Source organism: Hemicordylus capensis, chromosome 5 (genome assembly GCF_027244095.1).
Source record: "Hemicordylus capensis ecotype Gifberg chromosome 5, rHemCap1.1.pri, whole genome shotgun sequence".
Classification (NCBI taxonomy): Eukaryota; Metazoa; Chordata; class Lepidosauria; order Squamata; family Cordylidae; genus Hemicordylus; species Hemicordylus capensis.
In genome coordinates, this window is record NC_069661.1 from 81,562,143 (window position 1) to 81,575,058 (window position 12,916).

General features: G+C 43.9%; 1 long non-coding RNA gene across 2 annotated transcripts in view; it reads right to left on the bottom strand.

Annotated features, from left to right (window-relative positions):
- The window catches only part of LOC128326001 (uncharacterized), a 68,008-nt gene extending 65,223 nt beyond the window's left edge, over positions 1-2,785 (bottom strand). Inside the window, exon 1 of one of the 2 annotated variants that reach the window (XR_008307790.1) lies at positions 2,726-2,785. This is a non-coding gene — a long non-coding RNA (uncharacterized LOC128326001). Of the gene's footprint in view, positions 1-2,596; positions 2,682-2,725 lie in introns of those variants that run through there. The other variant, XR_008307791.1, reaches the window with a different exon arrangement.
- Positions 2,786-12,916: the final 10,131 nt, after the last annotated feature.

Below are 12,916 nucleotides of genomic sequence, written 5' to 3' on the forward strand. Positions count from 1 at the left end.
GAGACCTTGCTGATCAAAGGGAGACTTGGCTTGAAAATAAGAGGACTGTTTTACTATGTAAGTGAAGGCTCTGCTGGGAATGAAACATTTGGTTGAATAGACCAAAGAGGTGACATTCTTTGTTACAAAGTGTTTATTACCTTGAATTTTTATCCTTCCTTTTGTCTTAGTGAGGGGAGCTGGTATGAAGAGCTGAGTTATTTAGTTAGTTAGTTAGTTAGTTAGTTATTATTAAAACTTTTATACTGCCCTTCCAAAAGGCTCAGGGCGGTTTACATTAAAACACCATTAAAATCAGTTAATAATTAAAACAAAAATCATAAAGCATAAAACAATGATTAACAATTAAAAACATCATAAAACAGCAATTAAATAATCAGAACAATTTAAAAACAAGTTTTAAAAAGCTGAGAAAGCCTGGTTGAAGAGATGTGTTTTTAGGTGTTTTTTAAAGATTGCCAGAGATGGGGAGGCTCGTATCCCAGCAGGGAGTGCATTCCACAATCTCGGGGCAGCAGCCGAGAAGGCCCGTCTCTGTGTAGCCACCAAATGAGTTGGTGGCAACAGGAGACGGACCTCCTCAAGTGACCTCAATGGGTGGTGGGGCTCATAATGAAGAAGACTCTCTCTTAAATACCCAGGGCCTAAGCCGTTTAGGACTTAATAAGTTATAACTAGCACTTTGTATTTGGCCTGGAAACCTATTGGCAACCAGTGTAGCTCCATTAACAGAGGAGTAATGTAGTCTCTCCAAGATGACCCAGAGACCAACCTGGCTGTGTTCCTAAAAATGTAGACCTTCATCTGAGCACTTTGTGACTTTTGAATTAAAAATTACAATAGAGCCAGTGCTAACTGTCCATAGATATTTAAATAAATGGCTTATTTCTCAAATGGGAAGTGTAATAGCCATGTGCACATGCTGATCAGTTAAATGATTTTGGACTGCCCCACATGATTAAGAGGTGGGATGTGCCAAGAGAGTGCATGACTTGGCACCTTTCCCTAGGGGTGTGTCCGAACCGGTCCGGCGGCCATTCTATAGAATGGCCGAACTGCCGGACCGGTTCTGCCCTGGTTGGTCCGGGTCCGGGTGGGGGGGTATTGCTTTAAGGGCGGGAGGGCTTGTTTACCCCTCCCGCGCCTCTTTGCCCCTACCAGTGGCCGTAATCTACTGTAAAATTGGGGCGCTGGAAACCAGCCGCCCCAGCCGCCGCTGCTTCCGCCGCGCCCCATAAGATATGAAGTGTCATTGAATGGCCAAATCATCTGGTTGCCCTGATAACAAAAGAAACCTGTTTCTCAGCTCTGTTCCTTGACCAACAAAGCAAAAGTGAGCTGTCTGGCTATAAACATCTTCAGACTATTTTTAAGCTTACTATAAAAAATAGCATGTCCCGTTATTAAGAAGAGATTAAAAAATTTCGACATGAAAGACAATACACCAGTTCAATTTGTTCAATTAACCATCATGAACAAAGAATTCTGGAATTTGTAGCTTGGTTTGCTAGAGATAGCTCGCTCGCTCTCCTCCCCACAGCTCGCTCACTCACTCTCCCCCCCTCAGCTCGCTCGCTCACTCTCCCTCCCACAACTCGCTCGCTCACTCTCCCCCCGAAGCTCGTTCACTCGCTCTCCCCCCGAAGCTCGCTCGCTCTCCCCTTTGTAGCTCGCTCACTCTCTCGCTCTCCCCCCTGCAGCTCGCTCGCTCGCTCCCCCCCACAGCTCTCCCCATTGGGCGGGCCAGGTCCAGGCCATCCCACCACCACCTCCCACCTTCTCCTCCCGGCTGGTAGGGCTTTGCCCGCCATCTGCCCACCTCCTCACCACTGCCATCATTTCTCCCTGCCACCGCCTCCTCTTGCTGGCCGGCGGGGCTTCGCCCACCGTCCGCCCACCTCTTCTGGCTGGAGGGGCTTCGCCTGCCAGCCCTCCACCTCTGCATCCTGACCGCTGCCATTATTTCTCTCCGCTTCAATGCTGGAACTCTTGCACGCTCTAGTGCATCTGTGCGTTAGTACTTGATTGCTCCCCTCACCTCAGAGATCTCCCCACCCTCACCTGGTCTGTGCTCCTGCTCCTCCTCCACCCCATTGCTTCCATCCTCCTCACCCTTCTTGGTTGTGGCTGCTGCATTGCTGCTGCCTATTGGCCAAGCTGCAGCCCCCTATCTCCAGAGACCTCCCCACCCTCACCCGAGCCCCGCTCCTGCTCCTCCCTTCAGGAGCAGCAGCAGTGGTTCACCGGGCCATTCCTTGCTGCTGCCACCACCATGGCCACTCATTCCCCTCAGGCCGCTGACACGCCCAGGCCCATCCCTTGCCTGCCTGCCTCTCTCTGACAATGGCCTCGGTAGCCCCAAACAGCAGCAGTGGTTGACTGGGCCCTTTCTTGCTACTAGTGCTGCCATGGCCACTCATTCCCCTCAGGCTGCTGACAGCCTCAGGCCCGTTCCTTGCCCTTCCTTCTATCTCTCTTCCCCCTCCCTTCTTTTTGTCTTTCTCTCTCCCCCACTCGCTCTTCTCCACTCTTTCTTCCCCCTCCCTTCATGTTTTTTCTTCCTCCCTCCCTGAGTTAACAGATTTTGTTCATTTACACAACGGCATCCTCCTTCTCCTGAAGGGGCTCTTTCCTCCTTCACCACCTGTCTTTTTGCAGACCCCTGCCTGCTATCCTTTACAATCAAGAACATCTTCCGACCAGTAACAGCTGCATTCCAACTGACCGTAACCATCACAGGCTCCTCCTCCCATAGGGAATCCCCACTGCCCAATCACCATGGTGCTTCTGCTCTCACAGGCTCCTTCTCCCTATCTGCATATGAAATCCCCACTGCCCAATCAGGTGCTTCTGCTTGCAAACTCTGCATATGGAATCCCCACTGCCCAATCAGGTGCTTCTGCTTGCAGACTCAGCCAATCGCTTCCTTCCTACCACGTCGCTGCGCATGGCCCATCTACAAGAAAGAAGTACAGTGGTCCCTCTACTTACGAAATTAATCTGTTCCGAATGCACATTTGTAAGTTGAAAAATTCGTAAGTCGAAAAGCGGTTTCCCATAGGAATGCATTGGGAACGGATTAATGCATTCCGGAGCCTAGAAAAAAGACCCAGACCCCCAGTAAGGCTTGCAAACTGCACAGGAACATTTCTTTTCAAGAATAAACAGGCAGTAAACAGGCAGGCAAGTCAAGGAAACTGCATGTAAAATTTGTAAGTCGAGGAAACCCCATCTAAAAATTTGTAAGTCGAGGAAACCCCATCTAAAAATTTGTAAGTCGAAAAAACCGCATCTAAAACCGGATCTAAAACTGCCGTTTGTAACTCGAAAAATACTTATGTCGAGTAGTTTGTAAGTCGAGGGACCACTGTATATAGATATTGAAATGCCATCATCCTTTCCCCTACAAATAGTACTGTAAAGTCCTATTGTATGTTAATACATTCCGAAATTTAAAAAGTTATGAGTAAAATTGTTCAAACATATTTTTCACTTTAAATGTGTCCATATTTTTGTAGAAAAGAGAGAATGTCATATTTTTATTTATGGCAGAGAATGAGGCTGTTCACATGGGCAGTCAAATCCAGTCATAGGCAGCTCAGCCTGGGTTTCACTGTGTGTGTGAAGTGTCAGGATCGAACCCAATCCTGGTGCTGCTTTGGACCCAAGCCCAGGAATTTACCCCAGGCTTTAACCTGGGTTTAAGGGAGCAAGCGTTCCCTTAACCCCAGGTTCAGGGTAATGTGTAAGTTAGGACTGTAGGCAGCCTGTACAAACACAGAGTCGGGAGACAAGAGCGCCCGGCAGAGGGAGGGATCCTTCAGTGCACAGTGCTCCTGGCACGATGCATTTAGGGATGCTGGAGGACTTGTTCCTCCTGCTCCCTTGCAGTGGCACTGCTTGTGTGCTGCGGCAAGCGGCAGAGCCTGTAAAAAACCCAGACAATGATCATGTGCAGGAGCCTGTCTCCCCACCAGCCCTCTGCCCTGCTAGCTGTTTTGGCCATGGGTATGTCCTTCAAATCTTTAAGACATTTTGTTCTTTCTTTCTTTTCTTTAAGGGACAATATAATATTTTTTATTCCTCGGAGTTCTGAAGTAGACAAATGCAACTTAGCAACAACAAACTTTATTTATTAGCCACCCCATAAGAAATTGTTCTCTGGGCATCTTACAACACAACATTAAAACATGAGATAAAAGCACACAACAGATTACATAATAATAGACCAAACACACACAACAGATTACATAATAACAGACACCCCCCCCAAAAAGGGGGGGAATACAAAATACAATATAGTTAATCTCGGAATTTGCTCTTTTCCTTCCTTTCTTTAAAAAAAAGACAAACATCTGTTGGACGGAGCTCACAAGCTTTTATGATTTTGCTGTGTTGGAATCAAACTGCCTTGTTCCTTTCCAGTAATATCAAGCATGCAAAGGATAACAAACATCCTATTTAAAGCACTGTGATGGTGGGTTCTTTTCCTATAGTGTGAGTCTGGCTTACATTCAGTGAATGTACACTGGAGTTCAAACACTGGATCAGCCACCAGTCTTGTCCATGACAGTCTGCTTTTTAATTTTTTAAAATGACATATACAAATCAGTGAAGCTCTTCTCATGATCAACCTAACCCTGCCTGCCTTGCCCCAGTCAGGGTTAGGCTGGTCATGAGAAGTGTCAGGATCCTTGCAGATTCCCACCCACCTAACCCCCTTTATCAACCCGGATGTTAGCTGAGGTTTAAGGGTGCTCTCACAACCTTAACTCGGCTACCAGGTATTGTGTGATTCCTCAGGCTGTGTGCAGCCCAAGGAGTCACAGAGATGGGTGCATAGTGCACCGACCTGAAGTACGAATCCCCAATGCAATCTCTGTGCCATGCGTTGCATTGAGGGATGCCTGGAGGCCAGAACAACAAGTTCTGGCCCCATATCCCTCTGCTTCACTCCCTGCTTCACAGAGCTGTATGGAGCAGGGCTGCCCGTGTGGGCATGTGGGAGGCACACTGAAGAAGACCTGCTTAGTTGTCTGAAGGGAAGGGAAGGTGAAGGCAGCCTTCCCCCTGCACTCTCCCCACCTGCCCAGGGCAATTGTGTGAATAGACTCTATATTTATGTATACACATGTATATCTATATCTATCTATATCTATACACATCTATCTATCTATACACATCTATCTATATCTATACACATGTATATCTATATCTATCTATCTATCTATCTATCTATGGATATCTGTATATAAGGTGCTGGTTTTGACCTTTAAAGCCCTTAACGGTTTGGGCCTGGCATACCTGAGGGACTGCCTGCTCCCAAGGGTTGTTGCTCACTTGACGAGGTCATCTGAGGGGGCTCTACTCTGGGTGCTGACAATGAAGGAGGCTTGGTTGTCATGCACGTGGGACAGGGCCTTCTCTGTTGCTGCCCCCAGACTTTGGAATGCTCTCCTGGTGGCTTTTCACTCCTCGGTCTCCATCATGGCTTTTAGAAAACACGTGAAGACTTGGCTTTTTACTCAGGCTTTTATGTGATTGTCTCCACTGCTGCTTCTTTGTATATTGCATGGTTATTTTTATGTATGTATTTTAAAATGTTTTTTAATAGCTCTGTTCTTATATTTTAGCATGAGATTTTAATTGTGTGATTTTTATAGTCTTGTTTTAACTTTTTCTATGTGAACTGCCTTGTGATTGTTTTAATGAAAGGCAGTATATACATTTAACAATAAAATAAATATATGTATTTAAGCTTGGTCCTATAAAGAAAACCAATTAGAAGCATTTTAAAAGTTGTAAAATAGTTTTGAGAGTTGAAGATGGGAGAAAGGGGCTAGTGATGTCAGAGCCACTGACCAACAGGCATCCTCCTGAAGCAGATCTTCCTCATCAAACTACTGTATGTTAAGCAGAAACTATGTAGAACTGTGACTGCCACTCCAGCCCACCCCACCCCTTTAATTCAACTAGGGGGGAAATATGTTGGTCAGTTAACAGAGTAGATAAAGTTTGTCCACACCCTCACAATGTTCCATTTGTAAGCAATGGTTTCAGTGATCATGTTAGAACAGGGCTAGGCAAACCTGGATCTCCAGCTGTTGTTAAAATACAACTGCCATTATCCCCAGCCAAAATAAATTGTGTTTAGGGATGATGGGAGTTGTAGTTCAACAACAGCTAAAAAGTCAAGGTTGCCTACCCCTGTGTTACGAGAAGATAATTAAGAGAGAAATAGAAGATAATTAAGAGAGAAATATTTATTTCCTTGATACAAGTGGACTACTCCATATTAGTGAAGGGTGGTGCTTTCATGAAAATAATGTTTTTGCACTAAAACGTAACTCATTTTATGCTTCTGACTTGCTTGTTGTTATATTTAATTTTCTGATCCATGTCAGGACTTTATTAAAAACATTTGTAAAGAAGGTCAAGGGAACCAGAGGAGTCAACAACATGAATAATTCTATCTTCACAGTGTTCGCAGGGAACAAGTAATGATAATAAAGCAACAACAAAAAGCCATAGTCCTTTTCAGACATAATAGAAGGCTTGGAAGAGAACGTTCCATCATAATGCCTCTCTATTTACATTCATTTGACCCTAATATAATGTTTGAGTAGGGCTCATCGCATTGAGGACACTGTATTCACTGTAGAGTACTACTAGACAGTGTAGCAGACTAGTTGTGCAACTGCAACTACATTTATGGGATAGACAATAATACAGCAGTCAGGATACGTTAGGTGGGTCATTGGTACGCCTCAGTAAAAGGCAATTCTTAACTTCATTCTGATTTCAAGAGCAATATAGTGGGGCATATTTTGATGGGGCATTCTTATGTTGGAGAAATGCTGCTTATGCAGAAGTGTTTGGTTTAGTTCAGCAGATGGTGTTGGTGACTTTAAGCACCATCTTTAGGGGGATATGATGCATTGACCCAAAGGTCTGCCATTACACAAGATTCCTGCGGGCTATAATTTTACTGATATTCCTTTCTGTAGAGGCGGTAGGTATGGGAGTAAAGGCACAAGTGAGTCTGTTTATGGTGTGATAACACAGCTGTTGTCATCTATGTCAGCTTCCAAACTTCAGCATGGGCTAGAATTTTACCTTTGCTTTGAAACTTTGTTCTGCATTGCTTGAACATGCTTTTCTTTGTGCAGCATGAACTTGACATAGATAGAAGCATTAGGGTAGGGCTCTCTTATTTCTAGGCCAATAATTTGGCCTCTGGAGCCAAAAGGGAGTTTTAACAGATGCCTGCTAAAGTTTTGGTCGGGAGTTTTGGTCCATAAATGTCATTTCAGAAACTAGGTCTCATTTTGCCTTTTCACATTTATAACATATGAAGGCATTCTTGAGGTTTTTCAGGGAAGGAATGTAGGAAAAATTGCTAATGCAGTATTACAGGTATATCATACTAAATATACTGTATAGAATATATTATTTTTGATATCACACACACACACACACACACACACACACACCTTAATCACAAGTAAGCACCTTTGAAATCAATGAGACACGCCAGTCATCATGACTAACAAGTCCCTTTAATTTCCATAAAAAATTATGGAAACTTTCGGGCCTTGCACAGATCCCTTGTAAGACTTTGCAAAGAAGATGAGGTAATGGATGCCTCTTGTCTAAATGTTTGCTCATGAATGCCGAGTCTGCCCTTTCACACACCAGCAAGGTTCATTTTGAATTGCTGATATCCTGTTTCAGGAGAGTAAAATTTGTTCAATAATATATTTCGACAAAAGAGCAAACATCCCTGGATTTTAAATCAGTGTGGATCAAACTATTGCAGAGTAAGCAAGTACTGGGTGACCATAGCCCTTACTCTACTCTCAGCATGACTTACCTCAGATGGTTGGTGTGAGGGTAAAGTGTGGGAGCCATATGTGCTGGAGCACCTTGGAAGAAGTATGGGATAAAAATGAAATAAACGGAAATATCTTTTTTAGGAGCTGTCAATGCCCATTCCCTGGCTTGGCAGGATGGTTTGAGAACATAATCTGCATGTGGACTACAAGTGCAGGGTGTTTTTCACACCCAGCTTTTAGTTCGCATCTCCTCTGGAACGGAGGGGGTGTGTTCACATATTGGCCAAATTTACCCTGAAGTCTCTGCAAGCTATTGGGGAGCACTTCAGACACAATTTGGGGCTTTTATTGCACATTAGAGTGTAGCCTGATTAATATCCAGGATTTTAAAAATCCACTTTTTGTGTTGTTGTTTTTTGGGGGGGGTCACTTCGAACCTGCAGTAAAGCCTTGCAGAAAACCTGTGCTATAGCCTGAGAAAGTTACAGGGGAAGGTGTGGTTTTGTCCTTCAGCTCAGGCAGCACAATGTCTTGGACTACCGAAGAGAAATAGTTTGTGCAAAGAGCCTAGTGAAGGCAACAATCCTACCCAGCATTTCTGCATTTTAAATTAGGCTAGTTTTGCATTGGAACACACAGGAGCCTGAGTCAAAGGAACACCTAGCATACCAACCAACCCTTCCCAGATTCAATCAGAACAATTTCTAGCCACTTAATTAGACTTGACCCACTAGACCCCTTTTGTTCTGGCACTTTCATCTGAACAGTCTTGCCTTGTTAACACTCTTCAAACTTATCTTAGACTCTTCAAGCTTCTCAGAATAAGATTTTCTTCAAACTTCTACAGTTTCTGAGCTCTAATGCAAATATTTTTCCATCATTCCAGCCCACTGTATGTCTAACCCAGAGGTACACCTAGGTAACTTTGAAGCCTGGACCTAGAGGCCTTTTGCCCCCCACCTCCCCACTGGCCATCACCACAAGATAGGCATCCTCTCACTACACACAGAGAGAGAGAGAGAGAGAGAGAGAGAGAGAGGCAGGATAAAGTCAACTGCAGAGCTTACACTTGATATACCATATCATTAACATCACCATGGCCATTTGAAACAACAACAATAGCATGCTTTTATCAGCTCTGTATACAAGTTACTTTCAAGATACTTAATGCTCCATTTCCCCTTTCCCTATACAGAATTGTGAACTATTCTGGGGACAGGGTGGGTGAGTGGCTCTAAATCAGAAAACAGGGGCTCTTTTGCTCTAGCAAAACCAAACCGTTTTAACATTAAATCAACTCCCACCCCCAACGGCAACTTCCAAATGAAGGAGAAAAGAAAATTTCTCCTTCAAACTAACTCAAGCATGTGGGCAGGGGAGGAAAGGAAATGAGAGAGATAGAGATAGAGAGAGAGAGAGAGAGAGAGAGAGAGAGAGAGAGAGAGAAACTCAGGCATGTAGGGGATGGGGAAAAACCAGAGAGAAAGAGAGGAGGGAGAGAGAAATCACACACACACACACACACACACACACACACACACACACACACACAAACTATTGGAATTCCAGTGCAATGACCTTTTGCACCAACTGTTTTAATGACCACTGTGGGCATTGGGAGTAGAGATAGTGAGTAAGGGTCTCCCTAGCTGTTCTACCTGTCTTTACTCTATGACCCCTGATATGACGCTTCAGGTATTTCCTTTTGAGAGTCAGAATCCCTTCCTTTCATCTTAGAGAGCAGATCTCTCTCTCTCTCTCTCTCTCTCTCTCTCTCTCTCTCTCTCTCTTCATTATGCAGTTCTTTAGATTAAAGATTAGGTCTTTCCTATCCAAAGTGTACTTCACTAATAAATACTTAGTACTTAGTTCTACAAGAATCTCCATGTGATTTCTCTAAATAGTTGCAACAACTAAATTCTGCAGGGTAGCTTCTTTAGTGCTCTGCTAATTAACTGGGGGACAGAAATTACAACCCCCAACACAGAGCGCAACTCAAGTATAGGGGGGAGGAATTCTGTGTGTGTGTGTGTGTGTGTGTGTGTGTGTGTGTGTGTGTGTGTGAGAGAGAGAGAGAGAGAGAGAGAGAGAGAGATCTCAGAGAGCAACTCAAGCATGTGTTGGGAGACACACATACCCAAATTTATTTTTATACACACACACAACTCAAGGGGTAAGGATGGGCAAGAGGGAATTGTGTACACAGAAAAGATTAATGTTCTTACCTACACAGAGCAGCACAGGTGAGATCATGAGGCAGGTCTCATGATCTGTGAGACCCACTTTTGGCAAAACTGTGGGGAGAGCGGGCTAAGTCCATTCTCTAAGTTCATTCTATGAACTGCGCAGGCGCGCCTGTGCAGTTGGGAAGCGACACCGGGCCAGATGGCAGGCCTCGGCGTCACTCTGCACTCAGCGATCCGCCACCGCCCGCCACCGCCACGTGATCCGCCGCCGCCCGCCACGCTCACTCCCACACCACCACAAGCCATGGGGCACATGATCTGCCGCCACCCACCACCGCCGTGGGATCGGGGGGGGGTCATGGCACTTTTTGGCACCTCTCCCATGTGGCCCACCAAAGTGGCACCCAGGGCACCTGCCCTGCCTGCCCCCCCTATAGTTACGCATCTGCCTGTTTTGGCCTTGTGCTCTGTACAAATATTATTTACACCATTCTTTTTTTTAAAAAGTCCATGTTTCTGACTGCGTTTCATCTTCTTGGGTATTCAAAAGTGATACTTCATTGCCTGGACCTGACGTGATAGTTATTCACACTTGCAAGCTTAGTTCTAGTAATTCTGGGTTCACCCTACTGGGCAGACAGTTGCCTGCTTCCCCTGACTATTAGTTTTAGCTGTGGTCAAGAAAAGGGTTTTCCAGCAACCAAGTAATTCTCCCAGCTTTGTGTGAATTGTGTCCCAAACATTGACAAGCAACTGAAGGTGCACATGTGTATAGGGCATGGGTTGGAGCAAGTGGGAGGGCAGTGCCAGTTTCAAGGCTCTTTATAAGTTGTAAAAGAAGGAAAGCTATATGCCCTCAATCCTTGCCATTTTTACTGGGGGTCAAGACCAAAATGAGATACTTTTTACATCAGGACAAACTATTGTGCCAGACACACACCATCCATCTTATTCAAAAGCAATCTAAAACACCTGCATGTGACTCCCTCTTCCCTGTTTCCAAGACTGTATCTGATCTGTCATATACCTGATTCACCTACTCTGTTGCTGGAAGGAAATGTAATAATGTATTGCTGAAAGAGCCATAGATTTTATTTGAGTAAGATTTTTCAATAGGAAGAATCAACAGTTCCTTTGGATGAGCAATGCAGCAATTTTTCTTCTCATTCAATGTGAGATCATTAGTTTGGAACACACACACACACACACACACACACACTTGCCACCACCTAGGTTACTCTATTGTGTATCAAAGAATACTTTCTACTTTTACAGAAATAATAATAATCTATATATTGTGCTGAACCTTCACCATCTCCCCTAACTGAGAAATAATTCAGATTATTTCGGCCAAGATAAAGTGCATCATCTGTAGAAGAGGAGTGGGGGACAGCAGGGTAGGGTAGGGAGGAATGGAAATAAGTGTTTGAGGTTTATCCTTCTTGCAGTTGAAAATGACTGCTCAGTTTCACTCTAATGTCATTCTGATGATTGATTAATTGAGGCATGAATGATGTCTACAGCTTGTTACTTTCTCTACAATTAATAAATGGGCTTAAGGGGGAACTGGGTACCATTTCCTGGGAATAAAGTCCATTGAACTGGCCATCTCTTGCCAATTGCAAATGCTCTTTCAGTTCAATACAGCATGTCACCATGTAAAGCAAAATATAAAAATCTTTCATTTTAACTCAGAGGAGACAAAAAAAAATCAATACTCTCATTATAAACAAATACTAAACAAATCAGTTGAACAAGCTAAGTGATACTTCTTATCTGGAGAAGAATATTTCTTCATTTTCTCAACAGAAGTAATGAAATGCTCTCATCATGCAAGCAACATAGGGCCTGATACAAAATGATAAATTTGAACAGATGGCAAAAAACAAACAATTTTGGCAGCATCTGGAAAGAAGAGATGCAACAGATATCTGTACCCATTTAACAATTCCCTTTGTACTGATTCACCTTTTATCAAAGTGGATTTAACCAATATATCAAAACAGAATAACCAAGAGCTCAGTTCTGCTTTTATTCAGAAGTTCTATGCTAGTGAAAAGGATCTACTGAAGTTAGCAGATAAAAATTAGTTCTATAAGTAAAATCATCATGCATCTGCTTGAGAATATATGCTTCTAAAGTTATGAGTACTTTAGAAAAAGCCTCTTCTTTTTCTGTATCTTCATTTTTGTATTTCTGAGTTTTATTCTGTCACCATGTTTATTCAAACATCTACAAAACCTCCCCATACTCTTTTGCCCAGGTTTCTCTACAACCATCCTTTGAAGACTTACAATGTTGACTGCCATTTTTTATATTAGTAAACAAATATATGTGTGTATTTTGTTAGGCCCTTGTAGATCCATCCCAGGAGATCAGATCATCTGGCAGTTGCAAATCGTGCAGTTAATTCTCAGGCCAGGAACGCCTGGTTTGGTTGTGGTGGGGAGTTCTGTAAGAAACTGTAGAAAGTTAAGTAAGAACATTGTTAACCCCTCCCATTTGATCACCTAAATTAAACACTATGGCCATATACATCAATCACCACCACCACCACCACCACCACCACCACATTATTATTGTTGTTGCTGTTTGTTTGTTTGTTTGTTTGTTTAACCAACCAACCAACCAACCAACCAACCAACCAACCAACCAACCAACCTCTCCCCTCCAACACTAAACGTGGACAAGCCTGGTGTTGTAAAAGAAAACACAGTGGCAGTGAAAGATTGGGGAACAGCAAAACAGGATGCACACATGCTGTCCAATGCAGCAATCTGCAGTGTGTGCTGGCCCCTTGACAGAGTGTGTGCCTAGAAGATGAGAGAAAAAATGGATAGCATCATTGTAGCCTCCGGCCTGACAAGCAGGGCTGACAAGGAGGAGGCAGGGCTT